Raw genomic sequence first — 12574 nt, 5'->3', positions numbered from 1 at the left:
ACCACAAAATGTGAAACATTCTTGACATCAAAAATGATCATAAGGCCGGGCGTGGTGGCTCAAGCCTGTAATCCCAGCACTTTGGGAGGCCGAGACAGGCGGATCACGAGTTCAGGAGATCGAGACCATCCTGGCTAACACGGTGAAACCCCGTCTCTACTAAAATACAAAAAAAATTAGCCGGGCGAGGTGGCGGGCGCCTGTACTCCCAGCTACTCGGGAGGCTGAGGCAGGAGAATGGCGTGAACCCGGGAGGCGGGGCTTGCAGTGAGCTGAGATCCGGCCATTGCACTCCAGCCTGGGCAACAGAGCTAGACTCCGTCTCAAAAATAAATAAATAAATAAATAAATAAATAAATAAATAAAATGATCATAAATGAAAATTAAAAGGGTGAGAAAAATGTACAGCAGGCAAAAAGATGAGTGAAGAATGAATATCTTTTATATATAAGGACTCATACAACAGCTGAGAAACCCATCAAAACCCAAGAGAAAGCCCGGCACGGGGGCCAGGCAGCCACAGGAGACGAAGCCGCAACACCCTGCAGGCACACGGCAGCTGATGGAGGCGGCCAGGCTGGTGCTGATCTCTGACAGGACACCACTGCTGGTCAGCTATGGGAAAGGGCAGGGCATCTGTGTCCCCGCCAGTCCTTCTCACCCAGGCCTGGTCTCAGCGTGCACTACCCCATCACACCCTCCCAGCTCCCCCTCCTAAGGGAGCCCTGCTACTCATCACCATCTTGTAACTCCACAGTTGGCCACTGGTTTCTCTGTCTGTTGTGTTGTTTCTCTGTGTGTCTCCTCAACCTGGCTGGGAGCTCCTCAGGGGCAGGGCTGGGCCTGATGTGCCTGTGATGCCCAGGACTCAGCATGAGGCTGGGTGAGTGGGTGCTGAGTATGGCAACACATGGGTGTTTACATCAGCCCCTGTCCCAGCTGAGCCCTGAGGCTCCCTCTTGCTGTGGGCAGGACCACACCCCAGGGCCCAGCAGAGCAGGCAGCCACAAGCCAGGGCCCAGGTTGCCCAGGCCAGCACCACACCAGCGCCCAGAGCAGACATGACAAATCAATCACCACAGCAGACCGGAATAAACAATCACCACATTCCAGGTGGGCAGGACAGGAGATGGGGAAAGGCAGAGAAAGAGGCACAGAGAGGGCCACAGAGAAACACAGAGAAGACCAAGAACTGGAAGGGGGAGGGAAAAGGAGGGACAAGAAAGGAGCAAGCAACAGGAAGGAAAGTGAGCAAGTGTGCCTGGGCAGCCTTGGACCTGCCCAGCCAACCACCCTCCTGCGGGCCTTGTTACCAGGGCTGTCGTTTGGCATCTGGCTGACCTGGCCTCCCTGAAGTGTGGTGGCCTATGAGGAGTTAAGGGCAGTGGGACAGCCCCTCTTGCCACCCTGAGACGCCCCATCCCCTGTGCCACAAGCAACCCAAGTACCCTGCCTGAGCCTCTTTGTCCCAACCCAGAAGACCCTGCATAGCCAAATGTCCTGAGCAGTGACATTCTCGGCCAGACGCTGGTCCTCCCACATGGTCTATGGCTGTGATCAGAGCACGTTCAGACTATTCAGTTACGGGCTGTCTGCAGCCATTTTCATCCTACAATGGCAGAGCACTGCAACTGTGACAGAGACCATAAGCCTTGCAAAATTGAATTACTTACTCTCTGACCCTTTCAGACAAAGTTTTGTGTGCCTGGCCTCCAGGACTATCCTCTATCCCTGTGGCTCCAGTCTCCCAGGGGCAAGTGAATGGCCTGGCCCAGTAGGCTGTGCCGATACTGGATGCCACTGTGGCTGGCATCCTAGCTAAGGCAGGTGAAGAGCAGACCCAGTGAATATCCAAACCAACATCAACTAGCAACCTAGTCAGCCAGCCCCAAACAGGCTTGTCCCTAAAGCCAGACATCAAACCAGTGGCTGCTGTCCATATTCCGGCCAGTAACAAACTGGCCTGAAGCTGGGAGGCAGGAGGCCCTCACATCCACCCTGTCCAGGCCAGGAGCTGTGCCCACCCAGGGTGAGAAGGACCAGGAGCACACCGGGTCCACGGCCACAGTCCATCCCTGTCACCCCCACCCTCCAGGCCCACCAAAACACTCTGCTGTCCTACATGGGAGAGGATGTCCCCAAGCTAAACCCAGAATACTCACCTGTCTTGAGGGGAGATCAGCATGTCCTGACGCCCACCCTGCGGGCTCTCGCTCCTGCAGGGAAACCAGAAGGCACAAGTGAGGTCAATCCAGCTGGTAAGTCCCTGCTGGATAAAGGTACACGAGCCCAGACCGTCCTCTAAGCAGGACCTTGTCAAGCCTGACCTGAAGGTCATCCCATGGTGCTCCCGACTCATAACCACACACTCATGTGTACCTTCTTGTCCCCACGAGTCCAGGACTGCAGTTGACACTGGGCTGCCAGGGTTCCTTGTCAGCATTTCTAATGCTGTTGACCATCCTTCAGGAACGTGATCCTTCAGAGATGTGGACGGATAATGATGTCTTCCCCATCACACACAGCACAGTAGGAGGACTCCCACCCCAGGGTAGCCAGGCTCGGGTCCTGCTGGCCCATGCAGGTGCTCATAACCCCACAAGGCACCTGCTCTACCTCCCTGGAGTCTGCTCTGCCTTGTAGGCCAGGCCATGTGCCTCTCCCGAGGTTTCCTGAGGCCAACACAGATCCTGGGCCCTCGGAGGCAGGCAGCTGCCCCCAACAGTCACCAGGACAGGGAAAGCTGGGAAGCAGGCAGGTTCCTGGCCCTGGAGCTGAGGCCAGGTATGAATGACCATTTGGTCCCAGCCAGGTGTGAATGACCATTTGTCTGGGACGGGGGGACCTGGCACTCAAGCCTGTGGTGCTCAGGCTTATGGGCTGGAGCAGGAGACAAGGGGGTGCCTGTGCTCCCACAGCCTTCAGCCTTCCTCAGGGAAGGACCCTGCGGTTTCCTGTCTTAGCCAATGGCCCGAGGGACACATTCCCTCTCGTTATATCTAGGCCTGGGGATGTTGCCAGAATGTTCATGTCGTAAAAATGAAAAACAAGACACCGCAGACAGACAGGGAAGGGCTGGGCCTCGGACGGGAGGCCGTCTCTGGGGAACATGGGTAATGAGAGCTCTCTCCCCCAGCTCTATGGTGTTTTCTAGACGGTTCTGAGGCTCTGCCCAATAGTCCTTTGTGGTCATGGTCCATTCTGGCGCCCCCACGGTGTGTCTCCCTGTCTCCCAACAGCCTCTTCATCATGGGAAGGGGTCCAAGTGAGGGTGGGCAACAGGCTACACCTCAGGGTGGGATCATGGGGGGTGGGACATGGGGCCTGAGGCAGGGAAGAACCAGGGACCAAGCCAGGCACATGTGCATATGCATGTGCGTGCATATGAATATGAGTGTGTGTGTGTGCCTGAGAGGGGCAGGCCTGGCTGGGAGCCCACCCACCAGCACTGCGTCCCCAAGAAGAGATGCTGCTCCTACTCCAAGGTCTGAGGCTTAGGAACCAGCTTTTGCTCTGAGTGTGACATTGCTAGGAAACCTCTGCTTTTAGCTTAAGTGTTCACATAGGTTTTGAACCACAGAGAACCATGTGACTTTTTAAAATCAGCCCTGATAAGCACCAGCCTCTCCCGAGGAGTCACCATGTGCCACAGACTCACGACACACTGGCTGCGAGCCATCATCTCATGGACACCACCAGGTGCCTCAGGTTGGCTACACACCCCATTTTACACATGGAGAAACTGGGTCCAGGCCAGACAGTGGCTGGGCCAGGATTTAACTCAGGTCTTCCTGCCCCCAGGGCCTCCCAAAGTCCCCCACCCAGATGGGGAAGTATGGCCAAAGAAGAACACGGCTCTTTCCTCATGGGCCTCCCGCCTCATGGGGTCCAGCCAGGCCAAGAACCTGCAACCATATGGGAGAGCCAATAGGAGACCCTGGAAAGGGGTTCAAGTGAGGCACTGGAGAGGGCTTCCCCAAAGAGATGGGTGGGAGCAGAGAACAGCAGCACCACAGGAGGCTGGATGGTAGGAGCAGCCAGAGCTGCAGGTCTCCTTCCTAAGGGTACACTAGCCACAGCAGCATCGTACAGGCAGGGGCAGAGCAGAGCATCTGTGGCCAACCTAAGGGAGCTCTGGGCAAAGGACAGATAGAGGGATGACAGGCAGGACAGTGATGTGAATGCAGAACTAGTGATGGGATCATATGGAAAGGTGGGGGGTGCTCACCTTGGGGAGCCCCCCGAGTACCACTTCAAGGCTGCTCTGCAGGTTCTGAGGTCACCTGCCTGGCCAAGGACCCACTACCAGCCGCCTCAAGGCCAGGGGACGACTACACGCTTTATTGGGCCCTTTCCCCCAGTGAGGATGGCCTGGCATGGGCCCCCCCCACCAAACTCTCCAGATCCAGTGGCTGGCCACGGGGCTCTGCCAGCCCCTGGCTACACCCCACTGATGCCCTAGGAAGGCCTGTGGTTCCGGCACGGTATCCATGATCCAACCAAAGGGCTGAGAGGTCTCATACTGGGGCATGAGCCTGGCCCGGGCCACATAGCCAGATTAGCAAGCTACAGCCCCTTGGATGGCTGACAGCACGGGGCAGCTCCCATGGGTACACACTGGGCCCAGAACTGGGATGGAGGATGCAGCCCGGGCTGGGTAGGCAGTGAGGAGCCCAGGTGAGCTCATTCTGTGCTCCCTGAAATGTGGTCTCATCAGGACACCCCCTCCCCAAGTCTCCTCACTTCCTGCTCTGTAAGCGGGAGGTGACACTGACTGCAGGTAGCTGAGAACATGCCCTGGTAACAGCCAACGCAGGCAGGTGCGTGGAGTGCCCCGTGGCCACTGGACAGGGAAGGTCCTTGCTGCTCAATGACAATGGTGTCTCCTACAGCAAAACCCAGTGTTCTCCTAGGCCTGCTGCCACTCTGGGCACATAGTGAGAACACGCCCACTTCTACTGCGGACATTGAAACACAGCCCACACCTGGGAAGGCCTGGGAGGTCCCTGGGCACACACTTGAAGGATGCTGCACTTTTGGGGCTACATAGGCACAGGGCTAGTCTTTCACTATCCCCACTAAGCCTGTGTGTGGTCACCCACCACCTGGCCTTCAGACCTCCTTCTGCCTGCACTAAACATGTAAGGGGCACCGAGGACACTTGCTTGGCTCCTCTCCAACTCCAGGCCCTCCACAGGTAGCTTAGAGGCCGAGCTCTGGTCATCCAAGCCAGTAGTCTGGGGAAGGGTCCTGGTCTGCTGCAGGAAGCTGGGTGGAGTCAGTCTTGCCTGCCATGGCGGTCCCAGCTGCCCTCTGGTGGCCACGCTCGGCTCCCTATTGCTTTGCAAGAGACGGCAGTCCCTCAATCAGCAGGGGCAGTGGGAAGGGTCTGGGCCTAACTGGTTATGGGGTGGGGTGAAATCTGTGGCTCCAGGCATCCACCAGCTCTGGGTCATCTTCCTGACCTGAAATAGGCCAAGATGTGAAGCCCCTGAGCCAGGAAAGCCTACTAAGGGATCCTTGATACCGTGTCTCCTCAGAGTAACCCAAGACTTCATCTTGGTTTTTTCTGGCTTTTTTTTTTTTTTTTTTTGAGACGGAGTCTCGCTCTGTTGCCCAGGCTGGAGTGCAGTGGCCGGATCTCAGCTCACTGCAAGCTCTGCCTCCCGGGTTCACGCCATTCTCCTGCCTCAGCCTCCAGAGTAGCTGGGACTACAGGTGCCCGCCACCGCTCTTGGCTAATTTTTGTATTTTTTTAGTAGAGACGGGGTTTCACGTGTTAGCCAGGATGGTTTTGATCTCCTGACCTCGTGATCCACCCGTCTCGGCCTCCCAAAGTGCTGGGATTACAGGCTTGAGCCACCGCGCCCGGCCTTTTCTGGCTTTTTTTTTTTTTTTTTTGAGACGAAGTCTCGCCCTGTCACCCAGGCTGGAGTACAATCTTGGCTCACTGCAACCTCTGCCTCCCGGGTTCAGGCAATCCTCCTGCCTCAGTCTCCCCAGCAGCTGGGATTACAGGCATGTGCCACCAGGCCCAGCTAATTTTTTTGTATTTTTAGTAGAAACCGGGTTTCACCATATTGGCCAGGCTGGTCTCAAACTCCCGACCTCATGTGATCTGTCTGCCTGCCTTGGCCTCCCAAAGTGTTGGGATTATAGGCATGAGCCACCGTGACCAGTCCATCCTGGTTTTTTTGGTTTTGCTTTGTTTTTGTTTTTGTTTTTATTTTGAGACAGAGTCTCGCTCTATCACCCAGGCTGGAGAAGAGTGGTGTGATCTCGGCTCACTGTAACCCTCACCTCCCTGGTTCAAGCAATTCTGCATCAGCCTCCCAAGTAGCTGGGACTACAGGCACATGCCACCATGCCCGGCTAATTTTTGTATTTTTAGTAGAGACAGGGTTTTGCCATGTTGGCCAGGCTCGTGTCTAACTCTTGATCTCAGGTGATCCGCCTGCCTTGGCCTCCCAAAGTGTTGGGATTACAGGCGTGAGCCACCACGACCGGCCTCATCCTGGTCTTAATTGAAGCTAGTGGCAAAAGAACAGACACCTCCCCACGACTAAGCCACCATCAGGGAAGTCCCCAGGACCCCCAGGGCCCACCTGGTGCTCTACAGTGCTGTCCCTAGACTCCCACCCTCCATTCCTGGCCCCATCTACAGAGTGGGCCCTGACTCCCTATCCCAATTCAACCCTGTCACTCCCTCTGCCAGGGCCAGGTGGGGAACACGACAGATGGGCTAGACAGAGGGTGGTGCCTGGCATCCATGCGCAGAGCTCCCTGCTCCTCCCAGAGACTGGGGATCCTGCTGCTCCTGCTCCTCGTGTACTCACTCCGGACAGCCTCACGCTCCCCCAGGCCAGACTCCTGGGGTGACAGTGAACTCACCCTGAATCCCTAGTAGCACAAACAGGAGGAGGGGTGCTACCCTACCCTCACAGAGCCACAGAGATGCAGAGGGCCCCTGGGGCTGGGAGGACACTGCAGGGCCACCTCTGGAAGGGGTGCCAGAGCAAACACGGGAGCCAAGCAGCCCAGATGTGGTGGGTGGGGAGGCTCAAATTTAGCAGGACTGAGGGTCAGACCTTGTTCTCCCAGGAGGGACCTTGGTCAGGAGGTTCTTGTGTTTATGCAGAAAAGTCTGACAGGGCAGCTCAGCCAAGAGCTGGGCAGGGGCTGGCTTGGCTGTGCTCAACTACCCTCTCAGCTGGGACTTGAGTCCCTTAGCGAATGTTCTGTGCCCAGTCCTCTCTGCTGGGCCCTGGTGGACCCCAGAATGGGGGTAGGGTGGGGTCAGGAGACAGTTGGGAGCAGACATTGTGGATAGGATGGGGCAAGACTGGGGGAAATGCCTTCCCAGACACGCTGTGGTTCACACTGTGGTCTGACCTAAGGCCTGGATTACCTGCTCAGGAACTGACTGGCCACTGGCATGGCACACTGGGCAAGAGAGCGCTGACTGGCCCCTGCATTCAGCACCATCTCAACTCCAATACAGTGAGTACAAGACAGGTAACACCCGCCCTGTTTGGACCAGATCTCTAACCACAGCCTGGATCCCAGAGCAAAGGCAGATAAGGCAGTAGTAAGGAAGTAGTAAGAAGTAAAGGCAGCTACCCCAGAGAAGCTAAGGTCAGGAGAGGTGGAGGCTCCCACTGCACCCCGCTGGCCCATACCATAGAGGAGGCTTCCCCCACAGCGGCGTGGGTACCCACCTGAGGTTATTAGACAGCAGCATTAAGAGCCTACTTTAAAAAACACCCACAGGGCACCTTTATTTTCCTTATTTCTAAATATGCCTGGGTGTAGGGAAAGGGAGCTGAAGTCCTTTGGTTCCATTTTAAGTATGCTACGTTACACATAGCTAACAAACGGTGAAATTTTATAAGCAGCCAATATTTAATTATTTAAAAATTAAAATAGGCTGGAGATCTCACGCCATCTGCCCAGGGCGACTCCCCAGCAAACCGAGCAGAGGCTCCCTCAGAGTGCAGAAGACATGCTCTGCACGGGCCCCGAGGGGGCGCAGGGCGACGTGGGGAGGGAGACCCAGGCCGGGAATCCAGGTGGCGTGCCCTCGCTCACCCCCGAGGCGGCAGGAGCAGCGCGGCGCGGGGATATCCCTCCGAGCCGTCGGTGCCCCTGCGCTTCCCGGCGGCGCGCTGCCCCAGGAAAGTTCCCGGCCTGCCGCCCCTCGGGCCGTTGGAAAGTTTCCGTGGCCGCAGGGCCCCGGCAGCTAGGCGCCAAGCGTCGCGCGGGGCGGACACGGCTGCGGGGTCGGGCCACGCTCAGCTGGAGAGCTCGATGCAAGGCGCCCGGCCGGGTCGAGTAGGGCTCGGAGACCGCGCACAAAGGGACCCGCCCCCTCCCCCGGCCCGAGGTCTCCGGCGCCGCAGAGCGCACGGACAAGACGCGGGTGGGGCGGAGATTGGCTCCGAAGCCCGGCCCAGACCCTCGCCCTAATCTCGACTCCGGGCACAAGACCCAGTCCGGACCGCTGCCCGGAACGCGTCCCAGATCTGCAGCCCCGCCCCCAGTCCCGGCTCAGACCCGCGGCCCCAGCCCCAGGTCCCGCACCCCGCCCACTGGCTCAAGCTTACCTGGAGCGCAGCGTGGGTGGCTGCGCAGCGTGGGCGGCTCCGCAGCGCGGCCCCAGACCCCAGAAGGGCGTCCCCGGGTCCCTCGGCGCGCGGGGTGCGGCGTTCCCAGGGCGGGGCGCGGCGCGGGTCGCCGTCCACTGGGCCGCAACTCGGGCCGGTGCGGGGGCCGCCCCCTCCCTCCGGACCCAGCAAGCAACCCGAGACCCCGTGCCAGCCCTCTCGCCCTCACGCGGCCCGTGTGCAAAGCGGACCGGGCCGGCGACGCGGAACTCCGCCCCGCCCCATCTGACCGCAAATTTCCCCATTGGTCGAGAGACCCGGCGCGGCACGGCAACCGGCGCCGATTGGACGGGTGCGTGGAGATGACGGCTTTCCATTGGGCCTTCGGGATGTCAGTCCCGGCGGCTGACCGGCCCCCTCGCGGAGGGGCCGAGGCCGCGGCACCTGCCCGAACCTCTGCGGTGGTAGTGGCCGGGAAAGCGGGGCAGCTTCCTCCCAGCCGAGTTACGAGAACATCCCCCGACCATCCAGCCCCGAGCAGGGACTGGTAGGGCCGGCGCCCCTTCCCCGGATTCCGGCCGCGTAGCCTCCATTACCACCCCCAGTTCACAGGTATCCTTCTTCAGCGCCTGCTACTCGCTGTGCGCTGCGCGGTGCACGCCGCGCCTTCCTGTCGACATCGAATTGTATTCCTCACGCAAACCGCGAGGGAGAGTTCTGCCACTATCCCATTTTATAGTTGGGAAACAGCCTCAGAGAGGTTCTGACTTGCTTGAACACAGTCGTCTGACCCTGGGGCCTGGGGACTCTCTCACCCTCACCGCCCCTGGGCCCCCGGAGCGGGGCGGCGGTGGAGGTAGGCTGCCGTATTTCCGAGAGCAGGAAGGGACCCCTTCTGTAAACCAGGGGCTCACCTCCCCCACCAGGCCTGGATGTGGAGACCTCTTAGGCTTGTCCCACCTTTCAGGTCCCCCATGGGGCCGCCTTTATTACCTCCTCCTGGCATCCTCACAGCCCCACAGCTCTCCGTCTGGGGAAGTGGAGTTGTGCGTTTATGCCCCCGTACTGCTGTCCCATTTTCTCCACCTTACCTGGAGTCAGAAAGAAACGCGGCTTCGCTGCCTGTTGAGATTGGCATGGTTGCATTTCCTCTCCAGATTGAGAGTACCTGACATGAGTGGGAGCATGACTCTCCGCCAGCTCCGCGTAACCTTGTGGTGTGGGGGGAACCAGCAGGAATGCTGCTCAGTGGGCTTTTCTAGGGGGAGGTCCTGAGATGACTTCTTGGCCAGTGACCCTGGCTCATGCATGCTGTCAGCCTTTCCTGCCCTGGATGCACCTGGACATGACCAGTTCCTCAGCTCATTGCATTCCCCAAGGCCACCTGGGGAAGCAAACTGCCCACAACCATGCTCATGGGTGGTGGAGGGGTGTGACCAGACACTCTTGTCTTTTCCACCCATATTGGGAGTCCCGTGTGTTCACCCAATCATTCCTTGGCCAGGACAAAGAAAATGAAATGGCCCAAGGCAAGGACTCACTGCTGGAGCCACCGCTGGGTCCATCTGTGTGCTGGCAGCATGGTGAATCGATCTCAGCTACCTTTCAGAGCCAGGCAGCTACTATCAATCGATTGGAGCTGGCACTTCATGTGCCAATTGGCCTCCTGGCATAGGGTGGTTGCTTGCTGCTCTGGGAGGGCAGAATGAAATATCTGTCCCTAGAATAGGGGCCCTCACAAGCCAGGTAGCTGTCATCCTGTGGAGCAGCACCATGGTGACATTCTGGCTCAGGTGCTGTGTAGCTGAGGGGTCGTTTCCTCCATTTAGGAGTAGACGTAATGAGTCCAGCTGTCCCCAGCCATCTCTCCAAGGCCATTGGACCCTGGTTCTGCTGGAGCCCCTCTTCTCACAGTGACCTCATAGTCCTGTACCACCCCCTCCCCAGACTTGCAAGGACTGGACAGACCTCTGTTGAAAGAGCACAAAAGAGACAACCATACACCAACATCTGTGCAAGTGAGACTACCTCTCCCCTCTTCACCACCCCTACCACCCATAGAGTTGCAGAGACCTGTCTGCCCTTGGCAGGCAGGATCACTAGCTGAGGTCAGAGGATGTGGGGGCAGCACCAATTCAAACAGGACTAAGGACTGCTGTCCAGCAGTTGGCCCATTAGGCTGCAGCTAGAAACACAGCAGGGGAGGCTGGGTGCAGTGGCTCATGCCTGTAATCCCAGCACTTTGGGAGGCTAAGGCAGGCGAATCACCAGAGGTCAGGAGTTTGAGACCAGCCTGGCCAACATAGCAAAACCCCATCTCTATTAAAAGAATACAAAAAGGCTGGGCGCGGTGGCTCAAGCCTGTAATCCCAGCACTTTGGGAGGCCGAGACGGGCGGATCACAAGGTCAGGAGATCGAGACCATCCTGGCTAACACGGTGAAACCCCGTCTCTACTAAAAAATACAAAAAACTAGCCGGGCGAGGTGGTGGGCGCCTGTAGTCCCAGCTACTCGGGAGGCTGAGGCAGGAGAATGGTCTAAACCCGGGAGGCGGAGCTTGCAGTGAGCTGAGATCCGGCCACTGCACCCCAGCCTGGGCGACAGAGCAAGACTCTGTCTCAAAAAAAAAAAAAAAAAAAAAGAATACAAAAAAAGGTAATTGGGCATGGTGGTAGACACCCATAGTCCCAGCTACTTGGGAGGCTGAGGCAGAGATCGCTTGAACCTGGGAGGCGGAGGTTGCAGTGAGCTGAGACTGAACCACTGCACTGCAGCCTAGAAGACAGAGCAAGACTCCATCTCAAAAAAAAAAAAAAAAAAAAAGAAAAACACAGCAAGGGAGACCACAGGGACCAGTAGCCCAGTGTCCTCCCTCTCTCATCCTGTCACCTAGCTCCATAGGGACAGCTATGGGGCCCACAGGGAAAGCCACAGAGAGAAAATGCTTTCAGCTGGGTGTCAAGAAGAACTTTTCAACAGTTGGAGCTGTTGAAACCAAAAGAGTGGCCACAGGAGGTAGTGAGCTTCCTATCTATGTGCAATTAGAGGTTGGATGCCAGTGAGCCTGTTGCAGCCCCAAGCTCCCAGGGCTTAGGTGCCCACTCTAGACCCATCTCATCTGCTGTCACCTGTTTCCTGGCATCATATGTCATCCAGACTGGAGTGTCAGTGGTAACAAAGAACATCAGAGTGTCTTCTCTGGCCCTGTCTAGCTGGGAAAAGTATGGCTGGGGGTGGGGTTGGCCCAAGGCCACAAGCTATGACAGAACAGGATGCAAACCACCATCTGACATGTTACTGCATCCCTCTTTGTGCGCAAAGGGAAACCTTGGTCAACTCTTGTCCAGCTTTGAGGTGCATGGTCTGGTGCTTTGGGGCAGCCCACTCTGCAGCTGCTGCCATGAACCCCAGGGCAGAGTCCATCACCCCCAAGCCTCAGATCCCACTTGTCCACCATCACCACCTCTTGGCCCTACAGATTGCATAGATTTGGCTGCTTAGAGGGAAATCACTGGTACCAGCCCTACACGATCCCACTGCTGGATGGTGGGAGAGACAACTATGTCTGGCTAGGTCTGCGGCCCACTGGCCATGAGTCCCTGGACATCTGGAGTCCTTGGTTTACTTGTTATAAAAGGTTCTGTTGGATTCCAGGAGAAACACAGATAAGACAGCAAAAGTGTGGAGCACAACGGGCCTGCATGTAGGTCCAGGTTAGACTCTTGCCTTTGCTGATTACCAGCCAGGTTCTTCCCATCCCTGAGCCCCAGTTTTCTGCAGGGCATCAGGGCACCTAGGTCTTCAACGCAGGTTGAAGCCTCTCGTGCTTGCCACCTTTTTTGACTTCAACTGAATGACATAACTCCTCCAAGTCTCAGTGTTTACATGTTTACATCTATAAAGTGGGGTGAAAGAACTGCTGACCCAGACATTGGGTTTAAAGTGCTTTACACATTATCATTATCCCTAA

General features: G+C 57.3%; 1 protein-coding gene across 33 annotated transcripts in view; it reads right to left on the bottom strand.

The window, feature by feature from the left end:
* ARVCF (ARVCF delta catenin family member) overlaps nucleotides 1–8922 on the bottom strand; it is a 55425-nt gene extending 46503 nt beyond the window's left edge. For 14 of the 33 annotated variants that reach the window (XR_013399583.1, XM_077950827.1, XM_077950836.1 and 11 more), the window contains exons 1-2: nucleotides 8604–8922; nucleotides 2163–2216 (exon numbers count right to left, since the gene is read on the bottom strand). The gene's annotated coding sequence lies outside the window, so the exon portion shown is untranslated. Of the gene's footprint in view, nucleotides 1–2162; nucleotides 2217–2379; nucleotides 2843–8553 lie in introns of those variants that run through there. The other 19 variants (XM_077950811.1, XM_077950819.1, XM_077950833.1 and 16 more) reach the window with 7 other exon arrangements.
* Nucleotides 8923–12574: the final 3652 nt, after the last annotated feature.

Source organism: Macaca mulatta, chromosome 10 (genome assembly GCF_049350105.2).
Source record: "Macaca mulatta isolate MMU2019108-1 chromosome 10, T2T-MMU8v2.0, whole genome shotgun sequence".
In the NCBI taxonomy this organism is placed as follows: domain Eukaryota; kingdom Metazoa; phylum Chordata; class Mammalia; order Primates; family Cercopithecidae; genus Macaca; species Macaca mulatta.
Note: the sequence above shows the minus strand (reverse complement) of the source record. Positions and strands in the feature narration are given on the sequence as shown.